This window comes from Cryptomeria japonica, chromosome 8, assembly GCF_030272615.1.
Source record: "Cryptomeria japonica chromosome 8, Sugi_1.0, whole genome shotgun sequence".
NCBI classification, from domain to species: Eukaryota; Viridiplantae; Streptophyta; class Pinopsida; order Cupressales; family Cupressaceae; genus Cryptomeria; species Cryptomeria japonica.
The window spans coordinates 408575663-408598741 of NC_081412.1; the positions used below are offsets into that span (position 1 = coordinate 408575663).

Sequence of the window (23079 nt, forward strand, 5' to 3'; positions counted from 1 at the left end):
CCTTTTGTTTTCATGTTGTAGGGACACTCTTTGACGGCGTGTCCTAGCATTTGGCAAATTTCGCAGAATGCCTTCTTCGGGCAGGTGCCTTTTGTGTGACCTTCTTCCTTACATTCCGTGCACCACACGTCTTCGTTTTTACTCGTGCTTCCTTTCATGTTCTTAAGTTCCTTCAACATACGGTGCATATCCTTTTGAAGAGCTTGCACCTTCTTACTTGATGATTCATCACTGCTGCTTTCTCCCGAGGAATCCTCTTCTGCAGAGGACTTGCCTTTTTCTTCCGTGATGTTTTGCCTTCACTTTCCAAATCCATCGCGCGGTTGTATGTGTCATCGTATGAGGTGGGCGGTACAATTTTCATCTTTCTCCACAGGGATGACCGCAACCCTTCCACGAACCATCTCTTCTTTAGTCCGTCAGCCGGCTGGTTCTCCATATTCCCCAGTAACTCTTTTAACCGTCGGCTGTATGTTCACACTGTCTCGTGCTTTCCCTACTTTGTGCTTAATATCTCCGCCACGATCTCATTATCATCTCGAAGGAGTCGAAACTCCGTCTCGAAAGCTTTCTATAGTTCATCCCATGTTCCCACCTTTACTTTATCCACATCAGAGTACCAATCAATGGCTACCCCTCTTAGGGTGGTAGGGAACTCCACCACCTAATCCGCTTTGTCAACCACCCCGTTGGCTGACCATATTGTCTCACATGTACAACAGTGCCGTACGGGGTCATCTTTGCCATCTCTGTTGAATGTGGGCAACTTCTGTTTGCCTGCCATCGATGGGGGTCGTCTTCCCAGAGGTTGCTATGGCTGTCTCTGTGCCCCTGCGTCGCTCCCTCCGGCGCCGATGGTGTGTCCTGCGTGGGTGACTGGGGGTACGGTGTTTTGCCTGCTGTGTGTCGCACCTACAGCCGTACGGTTGTCCTCCCTTTCGTTCTCACCCGCACCCACTACTAGCTCCCTTTGGTGATCCTCACTTTGTGGCGTAAGGGATAAGTTTCTGAACTGATCCCGGGTCTCTTCGACTAGATTCCTCCGTAACCTTGTTTCCTCCAGAAACTCTTCGTGGCTTCTCACCCTACGGTGTTCTGGCGACGCGTAGAAATTTCCCTCGGCTTCTGCACCCTTCGTGACACCTCCTTGGTTCCCTTCGGCCAACCCCTTGGCAGGTCGTCCTTCGGCAAGTTGCCTCAGCCTCCGTCTACGCTCTACTCGTTGTTCTAGAATCAAGGCCCTCTGTGCGGCCTCCCACTCCTCTGTTTCTGCTTTCTTATTTCTATCTTTGTTTAATAGGTTGGGCATTAATTCTCGTACATTTCCATAAATAACAACACATAAAACCAGAACACTCCTTTATTAATTCATTTCATCAGATGCAACTTGTGTCAATATTATGACACCTTTATTTGAATATAGAATATCCTTTTATCCCTATGGGATTCAGAGTTCAATCCCCTCTTGGCCTTGTGCCATCCCGCTCCCCTTCCCGACGGCTGCTTTCTATGTACTGTTGGAGGATTTGTTGGCGTCGCTCTTCCCGGGCAATCTCCTCCAGGCGAGTTCGTTGTGCCAGTGATGCCTGTGCAAGCAACCGGGGGAGGTGGTTCATCAACCGATTTACTGTCGGGTTAACTTCCAGTGCTGTCCACACGGCACTTGGTGGGATTTCAGCCTCCGTGGCCTCTCTTCGGACGTAGGTTTCGATGGCTACCTGGAGCAGGATTGAAAATTCCCTAGTCGCAGTGTCTTCTCCATTGTAGAGCTCTGTTTGCGCCTCGTCGGCCTCTGGGTTTATCTCACCAACGGGTAGGCCCATCGTGTCCGTGCGCCATCCGCTCCCTCCTTTCCCGAGTATGTCTAGGCAATGGCGCCAAATGTTTGCCTCACTGGGTAAACAGAAGGAATACAGAAGTAATGCAGAAATAAACAATGCAATAACAACATGGATACAAGAATAAGCTTTCCATTAATGACTCAGAATGCACTTAATGTCCATAGTATTATCTGTCGTAAACATCACACCCTTCAATACCCACAGGTAGTACAATATATAATAGCCGAAGGGGTGCGACACAACCGTCACGATTCCAACTACCTACCTGTCGGCTAACTAACAACTAACAAATAACATTACTACCAAAACATAAGATATACATATTTCTCGACAACAGCACCCTGCTGGCTGCCCATGACTCTGTTTAGTAAAACGATGAGGTCTCCGTAATCTTCTTTAAAATATGCCCTCACAAGGATCTTAGGTATCTTGGAAACACCTTTTCTAGGCTTCTCCAACCATGAACGGTTTATAGTAGCCTTATATTCCTCTACATTGTCTTTGTACAATTGGGTTGCCTCATCCTTGGTCATATAGACTGTATTGTGATACTTAGGGATACGGAAAGCCTCCCTAATTGCCACTTCTCCAATATTTGCGAGAATTCTTCCATTGGGTGCTACTATCTCTCTGCTTTTGGGGTCATAATGCTTGAAACACTCTACTATCAATTCAGTACATTGCATTGCTGGAAGGAAACCAACAGCCTGTTAATGCATTATAGCTCCTGCAAGATAAGTAAAACCATACTTATATATGCTGTTATTCATAATATTTAAATCATGCTGACAATACTTATCGCATTGTTGATAATAATTCATACATCGATATTGAGTATTGATATCCATACTAATGATATCGATATCATACTATGCTATCAATGACAGCATACTACGATGCCGATATCATTAGTAATGCCTTGATGTAACTACAGTTCAATAATGTGTATCGAACTTAATTATATTGCAATGTGTATCGAACTTAACTAAATGCTGTTGTTAATAAAGCACCGATTCAAATATACAATGTGCCTTTGGTTATCGGGTGCATTAAGGCACCGTTCCTAATTATGATATGCAATATGATTATCGGGGTTATATGTGAACCGATCCATTATAGCATTTGTTAAGATATAAAACAAACGTATATTGAAAAGGCACCGATCAATGGGTGCATTGATCGGTCATGCCTAAAAGGCATGAACGGTCAATACACCTATTGACCGGTTGCCTAAATGATATATATACCAACTGAATTCATTTGGAGAAGACATAGAAAATATTTTAATGATCTCTCTCCCACAATCTGCACATAAATAAATCAGAATTGTTAGACACAAAATAATAAATTGCAATCACATAGCATTACTAGTTTTTAACTTGTTCTTCAATAGAAATTGAATATACTTTACATGGTATCAGAGCCACAATAATCGAACCTAAGGCTATTCGATTTTGATAAATTCAAGGACAAAGTTATAAACTACATCACATTTCTAAAATGGCCAACGCTATCTGATTCGAAGATAGACTCGGAGGTAGCGAAGATTTTTCAGCTTGGAAGTTTAGAATCAAAATGATTTTGAGAGAAATCAAAGTTGATTCATATGTTCAAACTGAAAATGCACAGCCAGAAGATGAACCTGCCAAATCAACATGGATTGAGGGAAATGAAAAGGCTATTAAAATAATAGTGGATGGGGTAAGAAATAACATAATGCCCATCATTAAAAAGTATGAGACGGCTTATAAAATGTTCAAGGCATTCGAAAGGACATTTGAGATATCAAATGCAAGTCGTACTCTGGCTTTGAAACAAGAGATCAATCATATCAGTATGAAGAAAGGGGAAACAATTAACTCCTACTTTATGCGGATATCAAGCCTAAGAGATGACTTAGCTTCCCTTGGATACGAGATCCAAAGCAAAGAGTTAACACTCATATTTCTAGATGGGTTGCCTAGTGGATGGAACACATTCGTCCAAGGCATCAATGCTAGGTCTAAATATCCCAAGTTTGAAAGATTAAGAGATGATTGTCTACAAGAAGAATCAAGATTGAACAAGGTAGGAATAAAACAGAAGAATATAGACGAAGACTTGCAAGTCTTAAATACAAACACTAATAAAAAGTTCAAGAAGAAGCAATTTAGGAAGAGAAAAGCTCATCAAGGCAAGAACACTACAAAGAAAGACCTATCACATGTTCAATGTTATAGGTGTGACAAATTCGGACACTATGTTGCAAAATGCCCAAAGAAAGGAAAGCAAGCCACATTTGCCATAGTGAGGAAATCCAAAAGAGAAAATGACTCTGAGAACTATGTCCTCTACTAAGCACTTACAAGCCATGCTTCAAACAAATCTAACTCATGGGTGATCGACAGTGGTTCATCCAGACACATCACCGGTTTTAGAGAAGTACTAGACTCCATGATAGACGAGGATGATGAGGAAGTGACCATTGGAGATGATTCATCACATCTAGTCAGAGGAATTGGAACCTGCACCATCAAACTAAAGACAGGCATGTCATTACGACTTGAAGGGGTACTATATGTTCCTGGCATCAGAAGAAATCTAATCTCCATATCAGCACTAGAAGATCAAGGATACAGAGTGACCTTCATGGAAAACAAGGTGTTGGCTTGGCCAAAGAAATCTTCCATCAAGAACGCTAAGGTCATTGGTCAAAGACAAGGCTATTTGTATGAGCTATGCACAGAGCCCAATCTAGCCTTGATCTATGAAGCCACTAATGCAAATGAAGTGTGGCACAGGAGATTAGGCCATCTGAATTATAGAGCTTTGTCAACTATGGGAAACCTTGTCACAGGTCTACCTAAGTTGAAGCAATATCATTCAGAGGCATGCAAAGGATGTGCCCTAGGTAAGAATACCAAAAGTACATTTCAGAATAGTACTAGGAAAACTAGCAAAGTTTTGGAATTAGTTCATTCTGATGTATGTGGACCTATGTCCGTACCCTCTCTAGGGGGATTCTTGTACTATGTAATTTTTGTTGATGACTACTCTAGGAAGATTTGGATCTACTTTCTGAAATGTAAAGAATCAAAAGAGATCCTAAGTAGATTTAAAGAGTTTAAAACTTTAATAGAAAACCTCTCAGAAAACAAAATTAAAACCCTAAGAACTGACAATGGGGGGGAATACACATCATAACTATTTAAAGATTTTTGTAAAAATTCTGGGATTAAGAGGGAGTTAACAATACCTTATAACCCTCAACAAAATGGAGTAGCTGAAAGAAAAAATAGGACCATAGTAGAAGCTGCCAAAGCTATGATACTAGATCAAAATCTAAACTTGAATTTTTGGGCAGAAGCAACTAGCACTGCTGTGTACATACAAAACAGATGTCCACATTTTCACCTTGAAGATAAAACTCCTAAGGAAGTCTTTACCAAAACAAAGCCAGATATTAGCCACCTTAAGATATTTGGGTGTTTTGTTTATATACATGTACCTAAAGAGAAAAGACTAAAACTAGAGCCCTCTGGAAAAAGGGGAATACTTGTAGGATATAGTGAAACTTCTAAAGCTTACAGAATCTATGTACAAGGGCAGAAAAATATTGAACTTAGTAGGGATGTAATCTTCGAAGAAGATTTAGCCTTCAAAAGGGCCCAAAATACAGTAGAACTTGAAATCTATAATCTTACTCCTAACCTAATAGAAGATCCTATTTTTGAGCTTCAGAGGGAGTATCTTGAGGAAACTGTAGGTGAAAGACAAAATCCTCCTATAGAAAAACTCAAGAAAAGACCACTATGGGCCACCAAAACTGTAGCAGAAGCTCAGAAGTTTGCTGCTCCTTCAGGAACGTTCAGGGAAAGCAAGAGGCCTAAAAGGTTCACCAACTATGTTGCCCTTATGAATGATCTCTCTAAAGCTGAACCAAACAATGTATCAGATGCACTCAAACATCAAGTATGAAAAGATGCCATGTCTGAAGAATATCAGTCCATTATGAAGAATGATGTTTGGGAGATTGTTCCTAGGCCAACCAAGAAATCTGTTGTGTCTTCTAAATGGTTGTTTAAAATCAAGCATGCTGCAGATGGCAGTATTGAAAAGCACAAGGCTAGATTTGTAGCTAGAGGGTTTTCACAGAAGGAAGGAATAGATTATGAAGAGACATTTGCACCTATTGCCAGGTATACATCAGTAAGAGTTGTACTAGCTATTGCAGCAGCAAAGGGGTGGAAGGTACATCAGATGGATGTAAAAACATCATTTCTAAATGGCGAGATCTCAGAAGAAGTCTACTTAGAGCAACCTGAAGGGTTTGAAATTCATGATGCAGAGTCTCATGTGTGTAGACTCAAGAAAGCTCTCTATGGGTTCAAACAGGCTCCCAGGGCCTGGTATGAAAGAATTGACACCTATCTCTCAAAACTAGGTTTCTCTAAGAATGATGCAGATCCTAATCTCTACCTCAAAAGAAATAAAGGTGATATGCTAATATTGATTTTATATGTTGATGACTTATTAATCACAGGAAATGATCACCTAATAGATCAATGCAAGAAAGATCTATCCACAGAATTTGATATGAAGAACTTGGGGCTTCTTCATTACTTCCTAGGATTGGAAGTATGGCAGAATCCTGATAATATTATACTGAACCAAGGGAAGTACACCTTGGACATATTGACGAGATTCAGAATGCTAAACTGCAGGCCCATGACCTCTCCTATGGAAACCAACTTCCATAAACTTAAAGAAGCAGCAGCAGAGTCAAAACCCACTGACCCTACTCAATATAGGCAGATGATTGGGTCCCTGATGTATCTGGTAAATACAAGGCCAGATATTTGTTATGCTGTTAATGCTCTAAGTCAGTTCATGTGTGAACCTAAGGAGATACACCTGGTTGCAGTAAAACATGTAATGAGATACTTACAAGGTACTCTAAAGCTTGGTCTTAAATATGAGAAAATTGACATAGACCTACATGGATTTATAGATTCAGATTAGGCTGGTAGTGTGATTGACGGAAAGAGCACTTCAGGGTGCTGCTTCAGTTTAGGTTCAGCCATGATATCCTGGATCAGCAGAAAACAATCTTTAGTAGCTCAGAGTTCCACTGAGGCTGAATATATTGCAGCTTCCATGGCTGCCCGAGAGGCAGTATGGCTTAGGAAGTTGCTTGTGGGATTGTTTGGAGAACCTATGAAACCTACAGTTATTCAGTGTGATAATCAAAGCTGCATAAAACTCTCTGTAAATCTAGTATTTCATGACAGGTCCAAACATATTGAGATCCCATACCATTATGTGTGAGATATGGTTGACAGGAATGTGATTAAATTAGAATATGTGTGTACAGGAGATCAGACTGCAGATATTCTGACCAAACCTTTTTGCAGAGTAAAGGTTGATCACTTCAGAAAGTGCTTAGGTATGATAGAAAGGTAATCTGCTTTGTAATCTATACTTACATACATTTAAGATGTTTAATGTGTAAACTTCTTTGTCATGTTTGGACAATCTTTGGTTTTTTTTTGCCACCTATGTTCATATCTAAGAGGTGACGATCTCTCAGATACTGAACACTTTTATGTAGACATCATAAGGTGATGATCTTATGGTAGTCAAACCAGCGATCATGTTGGATCTCTGGTAAGTCATGGATGTGCTATGACTGCGTTGTGATAAAACATTTATAAAATGTTATTGCACTTATCACAACCTGGATATGATGAGAATTTAAACACTTCTCATATGGTTATCCTTGTATTGCATGTTTAGGCAATACTGATATCACGTGCTTAGGTGATATCTCAACCAGTGATCATGTTGGATCTCTGGTAAGTCATGGATGTGTCATGACTATGTTGTGAGAAACATTTATAAAATGTTATTGCACTTATCACAACTTGGATATGATGAGAACTTAACACTTCTCATATGGATTATCCTTAAAAGTATTGCATGTTTAGGCAATACAGATATCACATGTTTAGGTGATATCTTGATAAATATTTGTATCACATGCTTAGGTGATACTTTATAAACATGCTCAGGTGATGTTCTTTTATTTTTCATATCATATGTTTTGATGATATTTCACATGATATAGATTTTGATGACTGACATTGTCTTTGTTATGAAAGAGAAATGTGATGCAGGTTACCTATCTTCCAGAGCTAAGAGGGAGTGTTAATGCATTATAGCTCCTGCAAGATAAGTAAACCATACTTATATATGCTGTTATTCATAATATTTAAATCATGCTGACAATACTTATCGCATTGTTGATAATAATTCATACATCGATATTGAGTATTGATATCCATACTAATGATATCGATAACATACTATGCTATCAATGACAGCATACTGCGATGCCGATATCATTAGTAATGCCTTGATGTAACTACAGTTCAATAATGTGTATCAAACTTAATTATATTGCAATGTGTATCGAACTTAACTAAATGCTGTTGTTAATAAAGCACCGATTCAAATATACAATGCGCCTTTGGTTATCGGGTGCATTAAGGCACCGATCCTAATTATGATATGCAATATGATTATCGGGGTTATATGTGAACCGATCCATTATAGCATTTGTTAAAATATAAAACAAACGTATATTGAAAAGGCACCGATCAATGGGTGCATTGATCGGTCATGCCTAAAAGGCATGACCGGTCAATAAACCTATTGACTGGTTGCCTAAATGATATATATACCAACTGAATTCATTTGGAGAAGACATAGAAAATATTTTAATGATCTCTCTCCCACAGTCTGCACATAAATAAATCAGAATTGTTAGACACAAAATAATAAATTGCAATCACATAGCATTACTAGTTTTTTACTTGTTCTTCAATAGAAATTGAATATACTTTACAGTTACACAGCCTGCACTATACCATTCCACATCATTCTCCTTGCTATCGCTGTAGGTAATTGAGTGTTCGTGCCGAGCATCCGTTTCTTGAACTCCTAAGGTTTATGTGCCCTAGGTTTGTATCTCCCACTTGTTTCCACTTGGAGTTCATTTTTGATTCCGGAGGGGAATCTTTGTCAACTTGGAACTTCATTCTGATCTTGCGTGATGTTCCAACCTCCGAGGTCATCCAAATCTGCAAAAGAAACGAATAAATTCAAGTTAGGATCTGCATTTTAGGTGGGATTTTGGAGTTTGGTAGCTAAGTATATCACGATTTTCACTCTTTTTCCAATACTTAGCCTTAAAATGGGGTTTTTTCAACACTTGGATATTCTGAAAATCTCAAGGAAAACTCCTGAAAATAACCAAACTTAGGAATTTGAAAATCAGAATCTGAGAACAAACTAAGTCCAAGAAGATTTAATTAAATTCATTCTAACTCGCTTATAGGGCAGAAAATGAGAAAGAAAATAAGGGAGATTAGTTGGATTTGTTCTTTCTCTTTGAAAACTTTGCAAAGAATCAGGTAAGAAACCCAATAATCTGCCCATAAGATTCATTTTCACCTTCGAAAGAATGAGGAAGAATGGAAAAGAAGCTGCTTGAAGGTAAAACTCAGAGGTCTATCTTAGAAAATCAGAGAATTCGTCCTTCAAACAGTCAAGGTTCTTCCAAAATTTGTGTATGAACTTGTGAAAAATTGTTGAAAATCTCTGACTTATACTTGAAATCTCCTTTGAAATCACTTCCAACCTACAAAAACTCTTCAAAATGTCCTTCACCTGCACAAAATCTCTCTTAAACACTCTCAACTTGCTCTTGAAAGTTCGAACTTCAAATGAAGAAATGAAAGAATGAAGAAGGTATTTGTATTGAAGTTCAAATTCTCTATTAGAAACATAGAAGATCTCTTAAAATTTGTTTCTATTTCTATTTAGTCCTCAGTCTTTCGAGTTGTAAGAGAAAGTTTCTAAATTAAATCTTAGTTGAGTTGTCATCTCCTTGCCAAGTTCGAATTGTGAATCTCTGTCTTAAATGAAAGTTTCTAATTTAGTTTTCAGTTGCAACTCGAACTTGATCTTCAATCTTTCTCTTTCAAAAACCTTCTAAATTTGTCTCAGTTCGAACTTGGAAGATAACTCTTGCTGATATCACCTTCTTTCCTTCCAAATTAGCAAGTATCTTATGAGGGCGGACTTAATGAATTTGTTTCCATTATTCATGATTTTGGCGGACTTGGTTGATTCTCTTCCCGAATAGGAAGGCGGACTTCATGCTTTTCATTCCCCAATTCAAAATAGTCCTAGGCGGACTTCATTCATCTTATGCATTTGGTCTTTGTAGGAGGGCGGACTTCACTCATTCATTGCACCACACATCATCTCTTTTCACCTTGGGGCGGACTTGGTTAATGCCTTGATCATGCTCACACATCCCTAGGCGGACTTGCTTTGACTTGTGCACCTTCTACCTTGATTAAGGGCGGAGTTTGCTCTTCCTGTGACCAAGTAAAGGCAGACTTGGAGAGATGTTTGACCATCACCTTGCAGATTGGGTGGACTTTGTTAAACTTAGGCACCAAAGTTCATGTCCTTGGGCGGACTTTGTTGAGTTCTTGTCCTCACAACATGCCATTCTTCTTAGCTTGGGTGGACTTTGCCAAATATGAGACCCATTGAACTCCATTGCTGGGCGGACTTGGAGAAACTTGTGCGCCACAAGATCAAAACTTAAAATCCTCATATCTTGAACAATTCTTCTCAGATCATCTTGAAATTTGAAAACGACATATCTATCATCTCTTGAATTCCTCTAGATCTCTAAAATCTAGGAACTTGGCTTTTTCGAACAAAACTTGAATTTCGGAAGAGTTTGTCAATCGTTTTCAGTGTAACTCAGAACCAACAGTGCAAACCCTAGATCCCTTTCCAAAAAATAGAAAAAAGAAAGCATCCCTAAAAAATAGGAAAAACTTTCTAAAAATAGCCATTTCGGGGATCGTGCTTAAAATGTTAAAAATGAAACTTCCTAAAAAATAGGAATAAGCAAAAAGAAAGACTTTCTAAAAATAGAAAGTTGTCCAAATCTACTCAAATCAATTGCAATCTTCGTCCTTCGGGCTTTCTAGGCACATTGACAGTGTCTAGACTCTGTTCTGAAATATCCCCTGTACTAAAATGACTGAGAACAAGGAATATTTTACTGTCCAAACTGCGTGTTATGCTTTTCTGAGAATTGCGTGTTATGCTGACAGAGTTTTCAGTTTGGTATGGAGATCATCACACATGAATATCTTAATAATAATCAACTTCTAAATGACTCTCCTTTTAATGATAGTTAACAAGAGATGCATATACAATTATCTAATGATAATATATATAAGACTAGGCCCAAAAATCATGAACTAACAGCAAGCTGACATTATAACAAATAGTTGTCATACACCCTCAGAAAATCATGAATGAAGATGCAATCAATAGTCCTTTCTTTATTTATTTCATATGACTATCAAATGGGACATTACATTGGCAGCAATATGATCTAATACATGGACTATTATCAAGGACCCTTTTCAGACTTTCTGAAGACAAGTGACAGCAACTAACTCATACATTCAGACTGAGATTGCAATGAGCTAATAATGCCAAAAGAACCTGGAGTTTAGCACCTTGAAGAAGCAAGCAATATCATGATCTATGGTGCCTCCAATGAGCCAGTTCGTCCTCCTTCACAAATCACCCTTGCTGCTGCTAATGTAGTCTGATATATTCATGTATGACAGCTTGCAAGTCCTTCAATCTTCTCCCAAAATGATCGCCCTTCCTCCTTAAGCACAACACTGTCCTTATTGATGAGTTTTGATGCCGAATTGAAGAGATATGAACAAAATCGAAGGATGAGAGCTGACTGGTACGATTCTGATGCAGACTGATTTATTACCGATTTGTCCACAATATCTCCCTCCAATTGTCTCAAGAAGAAACGCCTTTCATGCCTAAAAATATCGGTGGCCTCAAAAAGTGGGATTTGATGCTTAAATAAAGAGGAATGAATAAAATCGTGGGTCTGGGGTTAGCAGCTCGATTTTACTTCAGACCTAAGATATGATCAGCAAACTCACAATTCACCCCCAATGCTCCTCCAATGAGATCGACTATCCTTTCTTAATCGAAAATCTATATGCAATGGACACTAAATCTGCCAATCTGAAAATTTAACGAATTCATCCACCATGGCATATAGCAAACTCAATAAGCACACCTAGGAAGACTGATATGTCTCCCTCTCACAACAACAACCCCTCGGAATATCTCTCACCTCCTCAATTATGCTAACCATCAGGAGTTCTCGTTCCCAAATGATTGTCTGCAGAAAACCCTTCGGCTCCACAAGTCTACACAGGAAGAGATATTCACAACAATTGATGCTCAACAATGAACCACCTTCCTCTATTTATTCTTCTAATATCCAATCATGTGATTCCTTCTAGAAGATTCCCTTCTTATCCTGTAGGTACACTTTATTATTTTATTACACATTAATTTAATTGCACTTTTAAAATATTATTAAATTATAATTAAAGTGCACACGTCTCACAATACGTGTAATCTCCTTATTTCGCCATAACATCAAGTAGACATGAAATGTGAACCCGTGAATCATTTCAAAACGACCTCCTAATCAATCCTCTTGGCCTACGAGGGTCAAGTAATAGGCCAATCCTGTGAATATCTGCAGACTAATGAGAAGTGGACATTACAGTCTGCCCTTCTTGAAATTGCTTGTCCTCAAGCAGTCTCAATGCTGGATGCTGCAGAATATCCTCTCTCTCCTAAGTAGCATCCTCAACTGGCAAATCTTTCCACTTCATCAAATATTCCCTGATGATTCTGTTTCTCAATCTGCGCTCCTTGGAATCAATGATGGCCTTAGGTACTAATATCAATTTCCCCTCTTCAGCAAGAGGAGGCAGCACTGTGGAAGGTACAACATGATCTCCTATTGCCTTTTTAAGCTGTGATACATGAAAAACATTATGTACCCTTGCATCTGACGGTAGCTAAAGCTCATAGGCCACCTCTCCAACTCTCCTGACAATCCTGAATGGCCCATAATAGAACGGCTTGAGCTTCTCCGCACCACTCTTCTTAAGTGTGGACTGCCTGTATGGCTGTAGCATCAAATACACCATGTCACCCACATCAAATGACCGCTCAACTCGCTTCTGATCTACATACTGTTTTTGCTGATTTTGTGCCTTTTGTATGTTCTCCTTCAATGATCTCACAATGTCTTGACTCTCCTAGAGAAGATCCCTAGCACTCAACACTCTGCTATCACTCAACAAAAGATACAAGAAGTTGGGCGCATCATACCCATTCAAAGCCATGAATGGTGTCATCTGGATGGACATATGGTAAGCAGTATTAAAACAATACTCACATAGGTGCAACCACTTAACCCATGCCCACTGCTGTCCAACTATGTAATTCCGGAGTTAACCTTCCACCCATTTGTTTACATTCTCTGTCTAACCATCAGTCTGTGGCTGGTAGTGTTACCAGATTCCACTAAGTTTTTGAGCAAGTGGTATATTTCATAACCTCTCTATGTTGCATTCAAGTACAAATGAATAACCTCTAAGGATTGCAGAAAACAAAGATTGTAAAGTAAAATCATTTGATTGATGTAAATGTACGAAGCATAGAAAGATTAGGCAGGTCTTTCTGAAGAAATGTAATCTTTCTTAAAATGATAGAATGCATGTCTCACACAATAATCCGTGAGACTGACCTTGTTCATTCAGTATGCATGATGCACATGAAAGCTAAATTATACATGCATGAGTAAATGCTAAAAATGCATGTCTAGAGGGTGACCAGTCATTGCCTGAATGATTGGTGCTTGTTGGCTGATCCATAAATCTGCTGGTGTTGTCCTGCTCCTCCTAGCTTCCTCAGGTCCTCAGTGCTCCTGTTTCCTACATTAAATGATAGGCAATGAGTTAGAACTGTGTTCTAAGCAATGAAAGGTCATACACTATACATGAGCATTCACTTATACATGTATAAGGCAGTCTTGATGTGCATTGAAAGGAGATGCATATTTTAGGTGTCCAAGATAATCAAGAAAATCGTCATACATGGGCATATTATTTCTAACATATTTGCTTCATGTGCAGCTACAGATCTGATCATGTTCATTTTCAGCACGTGGGGTCAATTGGGCTCCCACAAGGGTTGAGACCAGCGTGCTACAGGATAGCAAACGAACTATAGGGGGGAGCCAAGTACAGTAACCAAAGAGAATCAATTCAAATACAGTCACAAATCAGAAATACAACAGTCCATCAAAAGGATCATTGTCACATAATTCCGCAATTAATCCGTTTTCAGTTGTCATAGTATTGATGAAGAGCCTCATATCATTCAAACTCAATGTGCAGTTTTACGAAAAGCCCTCAACAAGGTAAAATGCAGTCCAATTCTTTCAAGTAGTCATTAGAGTTATTTGGCAATGAGAGGAACAGCTAATGAACAGATTTCTGAGTCATTTTCAATTAAACTATCATTATGTGTCATAAACTTGAGCTTAATACACAAGAACAAAGAGATCGCAGTCCTTCACCACACAAAGCAGCCAAAGGGGTTTGAGGAAGCTCAAAGGACAGTGAGCTTGCATCATAGTGAAGAGTTTACTGCCAATAATCAAGAACATAGTGGGATCTCTGAGGAAGCATAGATCTTAAGATCCCTTCCTTGACTCGGTATGAACCTATCCAAGTGACCATTCAAACAGATAAGCTGACAAACATGCCATGTGGCCAAAAGGTGGAGTAATGATATACTTTGAGAAGATTGAGGTAGTGAACCGTCTTCGAAAGGAATATGTTTATGAGACAGTAAGAAGCTACGGTTTGAAATATGACAAGACTTGGATATATGGCAAAATTCATCATGAAATTAATCGGTTTTGTAGTGCACACTCTTTACAGGAAGTCTATTCAGAGATGTTTGACCAGATTTATGAGCAAATGGAGGAGGAACGCTCAAAGGTTTTGATAGTGATGGAGAAGCAAAAGGTGGTTGAAATGGAGGCTGAGACACTAAAGAAAATTGTTGTAGCATAAGCTAAGAAAAATTCAGAGGTCAGCAGAATTATTATGGAGCAAAGGCTAATGGAGAAAGAGAGCTTAAAGAGGCAACAAGAGATAGACAATGAAATGTACTTGGCTCGTGAAAAAAGCCTTGCAGATTCCAACTATTACAAGGTCATGAAGGAAGCTGAACCAAGCAAGTTAAAATTTACTCCTGAATTTTTGGAACTGAAGTTTATTGAGGCGATTGCAAATAATTCAAAAATGCTTTTTGAAAACAAGGTGCCAACTATGGTTTTCGATCAGAGACTATTACGAAAACTTTCTGACCCAAACTGTAAAACAGAGAAATGAAAATCAGAGGAGCCGAAATGTTTCATGTTTTTTTTTCAGTGATTTTCCAAGCTAAATGTTCAAAATAGAATTGTTTTGTATGAAAGAGATGCACACCTGAAGCAGCCAACAGAGAAATGGAGATCACAAGCAGCAAGGTTAATATCCCACGTTCTTATCAAGTAAATTTGCTCAGAGTCGATTTGCCTTAGAGTTTTCCTGAAAAACCTAGCCATGGCGTTCTTAATGTCAGCAAATATGCTCTTCAATAATGTCGACATCTGTATATTTCCAGAAAAAACTCTCGAACCAAAGAAAATCAGCCATGGCGGCACCTATGCAGCACTTATAGTCAAATAAGTGCACCTATGCAGCACTTATGGTGCAAATTCTCCCAAACCCTAGCATGGCGGCCACAGAGAGAAGTAAAAAATATCGAATGTGAAGAGGAGGAATGAGGAGTTTAGGGTTGCTTTTCCCCTAAAATATCTTTGAGTAGCTTAAGGCATTTCTGCCTTTGTTTTCATTTTATTTTCTCTCTCAAACTATCTCCCGTGAATTTGCTAAGAGGTCGATATTTTCTATCCCTCAAAATGTTATGCAAGGATATCTTATTAAGTAATTATATCTTATCACTTAATAAGTCATGTAAAATATTTATTAAGTGATAATATATAATCACTTAATAAGTATTAAAATTTCAAAGCATGAGATTTAAATAAATATAAATAGTAAAAATATTTATCAAGGTGTCTTTTTATATAAACACTTTAATATATATTTTTGTTATTTATCTTCTTTGTTTTAAATGTAAGAGGGTGTGAATAAAATGTTTATTAAAGTGGTTTATAGCTTAGCACTATTAAATATTTTTCTTATTAATGTCTTGACTTTATTGTAAAAATGGAGTAAGATAGATATTTAATAAAGTGATAAGTTATAAATCACTTTATGAGATATTTTTTTAATTTTCATTTATTGATAAGTCAAAGGGATATTTCTACATTAATGAAGGCTTGCAGGCCTGTCAGGAGATATTTTGAAGTCATTTATGGTGCATTTGAGTGCTTTTATGGCAAGGCATGGGCTGGCTTGACTTTTGGCTCAAGTTTTCCTTTTAGACCTGTTTTAGGTCTTCAAAAGGTGGGTTTTTAGTTTTGCTCGCCCAAGAGGAGGTAGAGTTTTATATTCATTGTTTGCTTTTGGGAAAAGCATATATACCTCCTTTGGTCTTCTTTTTAGGGGTTCTTACATTTTGCTTCTTGCAGATTGTAATTTTCAGAGTTCTTTTTGCAGAAGGAAGGAGTTTGTAATTCAGGTTTCAGAGAGTTTGACAACTTTGTAACACCTTTTGACAATAATAGAGCATTTTGCCTTCTTAGATTTCTTCATATTGTGTGCTTAATGTTGATGTAGTTTGGTGTGATGTCTTTGGTCCATGTGATTGTGTTTCTATTAGCACCTTTATAATTTCTAATTATTTGCAGGTCATAGGTTGTGCCAGTTATAAGAGTAACCTCAGGTTGTTAGAAAACATCTTTCCTCCTACTGAGACTCTTATGTTTCAGCCTTCTTATGAAGTGTTGATGCAAAGATTTGAATTTTTGGGTTGTGCAAGAGTTCCTTTCTGTTACTGGTTATTTTGTGTGTTAATCAAGTTTGTCCAAATTTTCAGATATTCAGTTTGGTGCATCACCCCTTAGACAGTAGGTTCATTTTTATGTAATCCTTCTTCCCCTTTACCCAGCAAAGTCATTAAGATTTTTAAAATTAGGTGATAATCAGCTAAGAACCAACTTTCTTTGGAGGCTTATTCCAAGTTTTAGGCAACCCATAGGCCTAGGAGTGTTCTGTTGGTGTTGGAAATAAGCCACACCCAGACTGACGATGGACTGGTCCAAGAGGGTCCAGTAGCTCAATGTTAAAGCACTCCAGCAGCGTATGGAATGTCCTAGGTTCGAGTCCTAGCTGGTCCATGTCTTAACATGGTATCAGAGCCAGGTCCAGGCTAGGAGCCCCAAGCACACGAGAGGTGTGGCTTAAGGGGGGGTGTTGGTGTTGGAAATAAGTCACACTCGGACCGACAATGGACTGGTCCAAGAGGGGCCAGTAGCTCAGTGGTAGAGCACTCCAACAGCGTATGGATGGGCCTAGGTTCGAGTCCTGGCTGGTCCATGTCTCAACATGTTCCCATGTGTCACAAGCCTATTGAGTTGATAGCTTAGCAAATAGGGGTGCAGGTTCAAGTGATAACAGTGTTTGTCACGCCCGGTGGGATTGTGTACTGATTTTCAGTCTCTTTTGTACTACACATTGCTGCTGTTTGGTGTGTAGAATAGTACTTTCTGCCTTTGGAGGCGATTTTTATCACACACCTGGCGACCCTAGAAGGTTGGTCTATTGGTTTTAGGCAGATTAAGTGCTGGTATGTAGAAAATCAGACCTGGTTTTCATTGCTTTCAAGGATTTTAATGAATTTCCAGATTACATGAATGACTGAAATATGTCCTCATTTCAAAGAAATGTGCTTTATTTTTCATTGTTTCATGAAAGCATTGATCCTGCACCCTCTCATTATCCATATCAAGAAGAGCAAACTGCTGCTTTAACCCAAAATTTGCCATGCTGCAGCCAGTTATCAACATCCTTCATATGTTTGCCACACACCCATCCTTGCTCAATCTCCCAGGCAGCCCCCAGAAAGCCATTTTGTTCCAAGCCATCATGAAATTTCTCATAATCAGGCCTAGCATGTAGAGAATATAAGCATAAAAGACATACTGCCAAGTTTTCAAGAGCAGTGGACAGCTATTGATAGAGAGCAGGAGTATAACATGCAACAAGAGGAGCTTGCCTATCAAACTAATATTCACCAACAGGAGGTAGAGGCTCAAAGGTATGAGCAGGAGCTGCTTACTAAACAAGTTGCAGCCAAAGAAGAACAATTAAAGCACTTGCTTGCATAGGTACAAAGGTATGAGACCTAGGCAGCTCCTCGTGTTCCTAGTTTTAGTTCAACTTTTCCTGTGAGGTTGAATCATTCTTTGAATGAAGAGGTTCCCAAGTTTACAATTCCAAGTTTCAGGTTAAAAGTTTCTACTCAGTCTCCAAGTAAGTCTTCCAGGTTTGAGATTCCATGTTATAGGGGTAACAAACCTACAAATGATAAAGAACAACCCCTACATGAGCCCATGAATGAGCAAAATCAACCAAACCAATTCATTAATCCTTATTCTCAGTCATATCAAGAGCCTGAACCAAATAATCAAAGTACTGAGCAGCTCTGGCAGCCTTCTTGGACTAAGCATCCTAATTTTAAAATGCCAAACCTTAACAAAGTTATCCCACATATACCAGTCCAAGACTAGAAAGATCAGTATGAAGTTGTTGCTGTTTGTATCGCGTCCCTAGCTGAATATGAGCATAATATATGTGAGGAGGAAGAAATGGTCTCTCTGTTTGAACAACTACCTATTTTTGTGGAACAAGATGAAGAGAGTACACAGTTTTCCAACTTACCAACTAATTTGGGACAGCAGGATATTGAGAAAGGTGGAGGTCATGGGCCTCAAGACCCCACTTTTGTTTTTGATGAACTGCCCTGTTTTGATGACAAGGATGAAGAGGATATCCAAGTATTAACATTAGTGCAAGTCTTGGACCAGCAAGAGGTAAATGATTGCGAGCAGACCGGTGATCAAGAGGATGATATAGTTTGGTTTGATGGGCTTCCTTGTTTCCTTGATCAAGATGAAGAAAGCATGTCAATGTCATCTCCAACAGAAGTTTTGGGGCAGCAAGGAGGCATAAATCATTGTGGTGAGCCCTTGGTGAACGCTAATCAACTTGAGGATGAAGTTTTATCTTTTGTTGAAGACCTAAAAAATGATTTTGTTTTAGAATCTAGAGGACTTGAGGAGAGTTGTTACAAGGACAAAAATGGACCTCATGCAAAAAAGAAAGGAGGATTCTGAAGAAGATAATTTTTGGGAAGAGCTGGAGATGTTTTGTATAAGCTTAGATACAAAACCAATATATCCTAAGTTGGAAAATCATGAACAGCATGGGCAAGATGTGGAGGCACTCATGTTTTAACCTCCACCACATAAGCCAAATCATTTTAATCAGCGAGATGATGTCAAAGAACCAGTCCATCAGCTGGAAATCTGCAAAGAAAGCTCAAAGTTTGTTTTGTCACAAGGGTGCCCTATTAGGCATCTAGCCGGAATGGAGGCCAACAAGAGTATTCCTATCTTTCTTGCACCCAAGCATGATGGTACAGCTGAGAAAGAGCAGATTCAAGTTATTTTTCCACTTCAGGACATCAAGGCTGATATTACATATGATGAGGTTATAAGCTTGTGTATGTTCTTCAAGAGATTCCGCAGCTCTTTACTGAGTTGCTGTTCATGTTTCATTTCTTTCTAGCTATCCTCAAGCATGGAAAGCATTGTAATTTCTGTAGAAAAGGCAGCTACTTCACTCAAACTGTAAATGGTTTTGTTTGAGTTAGTTTTTTTTTTTAATCTCCCTTAGTGTAGGGTAGGTTTAGCTGCTGTTTTCTTTTCCTAAGTGCTTCGTGCACAAGCTAGTTAGTTGTTTCTAGTTTTGCGGAGGTTTGTAACCGCTGTAAGATACTATGGTTCTGTGAAGTAGGCACCCATCATATGAAACAGTGATGGATTCACCATCTCTCATCATGCATGTCTGCTTCATAAAACAATAATAGATTACAACAATTTTCTAAGGAGGTGTTATTAGCTGAAGTTTCGGTCTGAGATTGAGTTACAACAGTGCAGGTCAATGTTTTCCAAAGGTTTTGTCAGTTTGAGTGACTCTGTGCCCAATAGATTGCTTAGGCAGCTGGTCATAATGTTTAGCAGACAAACATATAGCAGATCTCGCCAAAAATGTTACCAGATTTTCACCTATAGGCTCAATCAGGTAGAGCCACTAAGTTTTTGAGCAAGTGGTATATTTCATAACCTCTCTATGTTGCATTCAAGTACAAATGAATAACCTCCAAGGATTGCAGAAAACAAAGATTGTAAAGTAAAATCATTTCATTGATATAAATGTACAAAGCATAGAAAGATTAGGCAAGTCTTTCTGAAGAAATTTAATCTTATTAAAATGATAGAATGCATGGCTCGCACAATAAGCCGTGAGACTGACCTTGTTCATTCAGTATGCATGATGCACATGAAAGCTAAATTATACATGAATGAGTAAATGCTAAAAATGCATGTCTAGAGGGTGACTAGTCATTTGCCTGAATGACTAGTGCTTGTTGGCTGATCCATAAATCTGCTGGTGTTGTCCTGCTCCTCCTAGCTTCCTCAGGTCTTTAGGGCTCCTGTTTCCTACATTAAATGATAGGCAGTGAGTTAGAACTGTGTTCTAAGCAATGAAAGGTCATACACTATACATGAGCATCCACTTATACATGTACAAGTCAGTCTTGATGTGCACTGAAAGGAGATGCATATTTTAGGTGTCCAAGAGAATCAAGAAAATCGTCATACATAGGCATATTATTTCTAACATATTTGTTTCATGTGCAGCTACAGATCTGATCATGTTCATTTTCAGCATGTGGGGTCAAATGGGCTCCCACAAGGGTTGAGCCCAGCGTGCTACAGGATAGCAAACGAACTATAGGGGGGAGCCAAGTACAGTAACCAAAGAGCATCAATTCAAATACAGTCACAAATCAGAAATACAACAGTCCATCAAAAGGATCATTGTCACATAATTCCGCAATTAATGGGTTTTCAGTTGTCATAGTATTGATGAAGAGCCTCATATCATTCAAACTCAATGTGCAGTTTTAGGAAAAGCCCTCAGCAAGGTAAAATGCAGTCACATTCTTTCAAGCAGTCATTAGAGTTATTTGGCAATGAGAGGAACAACTAATGAACAAATTTCTGAGTCATTTTCCAATAAACTATCATTATGTGTCATAAACTTGAGCTCAATACGAAAGAACAAAGAGATTGCAATCCTTCACCACACAGAGCAGCCAAAGGGGTTTGAGGAAGCTCAAAGGACAGTGAGCTTGCATCATAGTGAAGAGTTTACAGCCAATAATCAAGAACATAGTGGGATCTCTGAGGAAGCATAGATCTTAAGATCCCTTCCTTGACTTGGTATGAATCAATCCAAGTGACCATTCAAACAGATAACATACCACGTGGCCAAAAGGTGGAGTAATGATATACTTTGAGAAGATTGAGGTAGTGAATCGTCTTCGAAAGGAATATGTTTATGAGACAGTAAGAAGCTACGGTTTGAAATATGACAAGACTTGGATATATGGCAAAATTCATCATGAAATTAATCAATTTTGTAGTGTACACTCTTTACAAGAATCTATTCAGACATGTTTGACCAGATTTATGAGCAAATGGAGGAGGAATGCACAAAGGTTTTGATAGTGATGGAGAAGCAAAAGGTGTTGGAAATGGAGGCTGAGACACTAAAGAAAATTGCAGTAGCAGAAGCTAAGAAAAATTCAGAGGTCAGCAGAATTATTATGGATCAAAGGCTAATGGAGAAAGAGAGCTTAAAGAGGCAACAAGAGATAGACAATGAAATGTACTTGGCTCGTGAAAAAAGCCTTGCAGATTCCAACTATTACAAGGTCATAAAGGAAGCTGAAGCAAGCAAGTTATAATTTACTCCTGAATTTTTGGAACTGAAGTTTATTGAGGTGATTGCAAATAATTCAAAAATGCTTTTTGAAAACAAGGTGCCAAATATGGTTTTCGATCAGTGACTATTACGAAAACTTTCTAACCCAAATTGTAAAACAGAGAAATGAAAATCGAGCCGAAATGTTTCACGTTTTTTTTTCAGTGATTTTCCAAGCTAAATCTTCAAATTAGAATTGTTTTGTATGAAAGAGATGCACACCTGAAGCAGCCAATAGAGAAATGGAGATCACAAGCAGCAAGGTTAATATCCCACGTTCTTATCAAGTATATCTGCTCATAATCGATTTGCCTTCGAGTTTTCCTGAAAAACCCAGCCATGGTGTTCTTAATGTCAGCAAATATGCTCTTCAATAATGTCAACATCTGCATATTTCCAAAAAAAACTCTCGAACGAAAGAAAATCAGCCATGGCGGCACCTACGCAGCGCTTATAATCAAAATTTGCCTTTTATCTTCTGCGTTTTCTTCCAGAAATGGTGCAAATTCTCCCAAACCCTAGCATGGCGGTCGCAGAGAGAAGTAAAAAATATTGAATGTGAAGAGGAGAAATGAGGAGTTTAGGGTTGCTTTTCCCCTAAAATATCTTTGAGTAGCTTAAGGCATTTTCGCCTTTGTTTTCATTTTATTTTCTCTCTGAAACTATCTCCCGTGAATTTGCTAAGAGGTCGATATTTTCTATCCCTCAAGATGTGATGCAAGGATATCTTATTAAGTGATTATATCTTATCACTTAATAAGTTATGTAAAATATTTATAAAGTGATAATATATAATCACTTAATAAGTATTAAAATTTCGAAGCATGAGATTTAAATAAATATAAATAGTAAAAATATTTATGACGGTGTCTTTTTATATAAACACTTTAATATATATTTTTGTTATTTATATTCTTTTTTATAAATGTAAGAGGGTGTGAATAAAATGTTTATTAAAGTGATTTATAGCTTATCACTTTATTAAATATTTTTCTTATTAATGTCTTGACTTTATTGTAAAAATGGAGTAAGATAGATATTTAATAAAGTGATAAGTTATAAATCACTTTATGAGATATTTTTTTAATTTTCATTTATTTAGAAGTCAAAGGGATATTTCCACATTAATGAAGGCTTGCAGGTCTGTCAGGAGATATTTTGAAGTCATTAATGGTGAATTTGAGTGC

At 38.3% G+C, this 23079-nt stretch overlaps 1 protein-coding gene and 2 pseudogenes across 1 annotated transcript in view; all 3 read left to right on the plus strand.

The window, feature by feature from the left end:
- The window catches only part of LOC131028583 (putative ribosomal large subunit pseudouridine synthase SVR1, chloroplastic), a 225056-nt gene that overhangs the window by 177821 nt on the left and 24156 nt on the right, over positions 1 to 23079 (plus strand). The gene's annotated exons all lie outside the window — the stretch shown is intronic.
- On the plus strand, positions 787 to 15275 carry LOC131857333 (uncharacterized; annotated as a pseudogene).
- LOC131857334 (uncharacterized) lies at positions 19427 to 22086 on the plus strand (annotated as a pseudogene).